The following is a 5000-nucleotide window of genomic DNA, read 5'->3' as shown; positions in this document are numbered from 1 at the left end:
CCATTTTCCCCCTGGTTAACTATAAAGAAAAATTTCCTTTCCTGCTTTATTAGATGCCTTTCAAGCAAAGAATATCAGGATGAAAATCTTCAAAAACACTGGTTTGTGTGCATTCACAGTCCGCCCGTATTACAAATAACTGTACTCGAAAACCTGAAAATAATCAGAAAACTTATCTACCTTTTACGACATAGGGGTTCTGGAGTCCCCTCCTTGTCAGTCATAAATAGCTGACCAAGTCGTAGCATATAAATGAGCAACTTTATTAGCGTTTCTGTAAATGCAAACAACAGTCAACGATTGGCATGACCTTTAAACAGCATCTACGTCAGCATTTTTTTTACCTCAACTCCCTCCCCCTTCATTTTTAATAACCAGGTCTATGATTCATGAAGGCAGGTTATTATTACAATGTTATTAATTCTTAGCATGTCATTTATTAAGAATTTCCTATTCGCCCAACACCATGTTTAATACATTCCAGCTTTAGTTACTCTATAACTGCTCATATTCCTTTTTCACAAAATAAACTCTCTCTCTCTCTCTCACACATATTATATATATTGTATATATTATATATTTTAGATATAAATATATATATATATATCTTTATAGATTTATATATATATAATTATATTTATATATATATATATCAGATCTGTGGTGAGAGTGAATCTCCTGGATTATTTTTCGGGCGTTATCCTTTATCCGTCACCCCTCCCCCTCGGCAACATCAAGACAATGCGATGTGTATCAAATCTTCTACCAATACATGGCTTAATTTGTGATTGCTTTCAAATCAGTTATTTGGTAAATTTATGTTTATTACTATGACTGTTTGTTTCTTTATTCATATGTAGCCCATTAGTGAGGAAATCGCTATGGCACAGTGTCTCAACTATTCGTCTTTTATATATCAAATATATCAATATATAACTTTGTCACTACTTTTGTTATACTGTTATAATCATTCCTTGGGTTATGAATCGGTTTCTGTGGTGGCACTGCTTAAGCACAGATGAAACTAAACTTTCAACTTTAAGGGGAAATAAATCAAATGACAAGAGGAAAACTTTCTGTTTCTAGTTGGGCACAGACTGGCGAGTGGGATCATACCATAAAAGCCGTTTGTTTTGGTTACTTAGTTCTGAGATTGATTCATGAACAAAGATTTATGTGGAGAGAAAATGTTACTCGTGTTCATTCGAAAGTTTAAATGTCATTTTTACGTAAACAATCTGATTTAGTTTTTTTATCTAGAGCATTTGCAAAAATAACGTATAATATGCAACGCAAAGGAAAAAACAGTTTCAATACGATTACATGGCTTGAAGCAGGTTTCATATTCAAGATTGCTTTGTTTAACCATAAAGGTATACTTAACCGGAAGCTGCAACCTGGCAATGCAGGTAAGCAGCTTCAGTCCATTATGCAAAAAGCTTTGTAAGAAAAATCTAAATGTCGTTTTTAAGTGAAAATCGGTAATGTACTATTGGAAAGATACTGTCTAATGCACAATAAACAGAAAAGGAGTATTCTGAATTCGTATAAATGACTGGTTACAATTCAGTACATAAAAAAGACGATTAAAGAAATTTTTTTTGACTAATTTGGTATTTGAAATTACACTGGAAAATAAAAAAGGTACAATTAACCGAATGTCCGCAATCAATTTCATTTACCCATATGGCTTCGGAGAGTAATCTGACCCCTCCGACAAAAATAAATATATGAATGAATAAATAATTAAATAGATGAATAAATCAAAGTAAAATTTGTACGATTTTTTTTTTTTTTTTTTGTAAAAACGTAACTTGCCGCGCGCTGATGAAAACCCAAGACTAATATTAATATGCCTTTGATCTCACAGAGCGCAACAAACTTCTTTATATATATATATATATATATATATATATATATATATATATATATATATATATATGACGAGGTCTTGAAATAACTTTATCCAGCGAAAGAAAGATTGATTGACAGTACCTTGTTTTTTTAATCTGATTAGTGGAGCGGCCAGTTTCTTTAGCTTAATTCAATGTTGAAGGATTGGGTTTTCTTTTAGCGTCGGTACAATTAACGAATCAAAATTAAATATCTTCTTGTTTCTGATCTAACTATAATATAAATTACTCAGCGTTGCAAAACAATTTGACTTTTATATATACTGTACTATTTCCATTATTCATATATGTAAACATTATTCTATAAAATAATAAAATAAATAAAAAAACATTTACAGAATTTAGTAAATGTGACACAACCTACAAGGAAATTCTTTTGACGGTTTTAGCTGTCGTAATAAATACTTTGAGTGACTCAGGACACATTTAAATTTATAATTCAATAATACCAGTAGGTAACTACATTTATCAACTTCAATAATCAAAGTGTTCCATATTACAGGAGTCATCGAATAACTAACTGTTGCCTCGTGAGTATGGATGATGCCATTATTAGCAAAGGCTAATTACTGCTTATTACCTTTTACAGAATATCTACGGTTAGCTGAAATACGCTTGATGAGCATTCCTTTGCCTTGTACTCTCATACAACGGATGTACAAAACATTAAACAAAGTTACAAATAACATCTGATACCATATCTACTTTTTGATATGCGTTTTATAGCTCCGTGAACAAGAATTATTCAGGACTTTTAAGGGAACATAAAGAAAATCTGCAGTTTTGTTTGAGGATCAATGCTCAGCAAAGGTACAAGGGCTCATGAACGCAAGCACTGTGTACGCAAAGGACTCACAAGAAGAAAAAGCTTCACAATGTGCTTCAGTGACAAGACCATCGCACAGTATTCGCAATTCATTATCGACTCATGCAACGAAGAAAATTATATAAACGCAGAAGTGTTTGTAGTGCAAAAAATAATTTGAAATTCAAATTATAAAAGCTTTTGATTCAAAAACAAATTAATTGGGACACCGGTTACACTACGTGCATGTATCAGTGCTTTCTACTGCAGCCAAATATAACAAGTAATATTGCACTGACAGAGAGAGAGAGAGAGAGAGGAGAGAGAGAGAGAGAGAGAGAGAGAGGTAAGAAAATGATGAAAAAAAATACCGGGACGAGTTGTTTACAGCAGACTCCGAGGCCGGATTATTATAGACGATGAAGAGCGATGAAGAATTAATGAGTCGAAATACGTCATAAACTCTAAAGGGGATCATCAATATTCCACCCAGGGGCGTAAAAAATATAGGGAGTAAAACTATATTCGGGGTGATTTTACTGTAAAGATTAACGAAAACGCTGGATCATCAAGGGAAGAAACTGGCCGTAAACAATTGTTATTCTTTTTCTAGCTATTGTAATATTCTCCGGCTGACTAAGAAATACTTCTTTATATCGTATATCTGGACAAACGGCTGATTTAGGTGTAGAATTATTAACCTTGTTTTTGCATAAATTTAGGATAAAAACCTGGAAATGAACGGTAGTCCCGATATTACATTACTGATTCGAAACATATCCTTAGGCCTATATCATGAACCAGACTCTCAATGGAAAAGAAACTGACTATGTAGTATAATTACGATCATTAAATGGAGCAAAGCCTTTGATATTTAGGCCATTTCTCCTTTGCCTGCCGTACAGAAAACTTCCTTTCCTATCGTAATATACTATGTCCTTCAAGCTAAGAAACATAATGAAACTTCTTTTAAAAGCCTTGGTATGGACGCGTTCTCATTCTGCCTAAATTACATATAACTGGAGATAAAATACTGAAAGTAAATGACAAATAACTGGAGATAAAATACTGAAAGTAAATGACAAACAACTGGAGATAAAATACTGAAAGTAAATGACAAATAACTGGAAATAAAATACTGAAAGTAAATGACAAATAACTGGAGATAAAATACTGAAAGTAAATGACAAATAACTGGAGATAAAATACTGAAAGTAAATTACAAATAACTGGAGATGAAATACTGAAAGTAATCAGAATACTTACCTTTCTTCCAAACATTAGGCGCTGCGTGTCCGTCCCTTGTCTATCGTGGATAGCTGACCATACCGTATCAAATATACGTAGATGAGAGACTTTCTCGGCGTTTCTGTAAATGGATGAAAACAATCAACGATTAGTTCAAGCCTTTTATATTTATTTATTTATTTTTGCTGTTTCCCGTTTTCATTTTTAACAATCAGATCTGTAATTGATTAAAGTCAGTTATTACTACAAAGTTATAAAAGATTAGCAAGTAATTTGTGAAGAAGTTCCTCCTGGCTCAACATCAACGTTTAATTTGCTCTGGCTCTGTTTAGCTTATAATTCATATTTCTGGTTCGTAAAATAGACATTTTCTCTCTCTCTCTCTCTCTCTCTCTCTCTCTCTCTCTCTCTCTCTCTCATGTTATATCAGACATGTGTGTTATTGTGGCAGAGATCTGAGAGAGAGAACCTCCCGGATTATCTCGAGGGCATTAGCCTTTATCCTTCCCTCCATGCCGATAACACTACGACGACACGGTCATGCTCAGCAAGCTTTCATATTAGTTATTTGGGTAATTAATGTTTTTTGCTTTATTGCTATGATTATACATGTTTATTTATCTATTATACTGCAATGATGAAGTAATTGCCATGTTACAGTGGCTTCAGTATTTGCTTTCTATATGCCAAATATGTCACTTTTCATTATCACTTTTCTCATATCTGTGAGTTCATTATAATTATGCTTGTTTGGACAAGTATCATCATTTATTAAGCAAGATCTTGGGTATAAACAAATAAAAGTCCTTAGGTAAAAAATAATTTAAACAATATATCTGTGATGTCACTGCGTTAGGACGGATGAAGTTAAAGTATCCAGCTAACAAGAGGAAAACTTTCACATTTGTTTCCCGATGTATACAGAATAACCAGTGCGATCATGCCAGTAAAGCTGTGTTTTGATTTCCTAGTACGAAACCGATTAAGAACAAAGATACGTGTCTATATAACATCAATATTTTTCATATGAAAGT

The 5000-nt window shown here is 32.9% G+C and overlaps 1 long non-coding RNA gene across 2 annotated transcripts in view; it reads right to left on the bottom strand.

The window, feature by feature from the left end:
- Positions 1-5000, bottom strand: part of LOC135220966 (uncharacterized) — a 502102-nt gene that overhangs the window by 327892 nt on the left and 169210 nt on the right. For both annotated transcript variants that reach the window (XR_010315835.1, XR_010315836.1), the window contains exon 3: positions 3985-4087. This is a non-coding gene — a long non-coding RNA (uncharacterized LOC135220966). The remainder of the gene's footprint in view (positions 1-3984; positions 4088-5000) is intronic.

Source organism: Macrobrachium nipponense, chromosome 20, assembly GCF_015104395.2.
Source record: "Macrobrachium nipponense isolate FS-2020 chromosome 20, ASM1510439v2, whole genome shotgun sequence".
NCBI lineage: Eukaryota > Metazoa > Arthropoda > Malacostraca > Decapoda > Palaemonidae > Macrobrachium > Macrobrachium nipponense.
The sequence above is the reverse complement of the archived record's forward strand: the minus strand, read 5'-3'. Positions and strand labels throughout refer to the sequence as shown.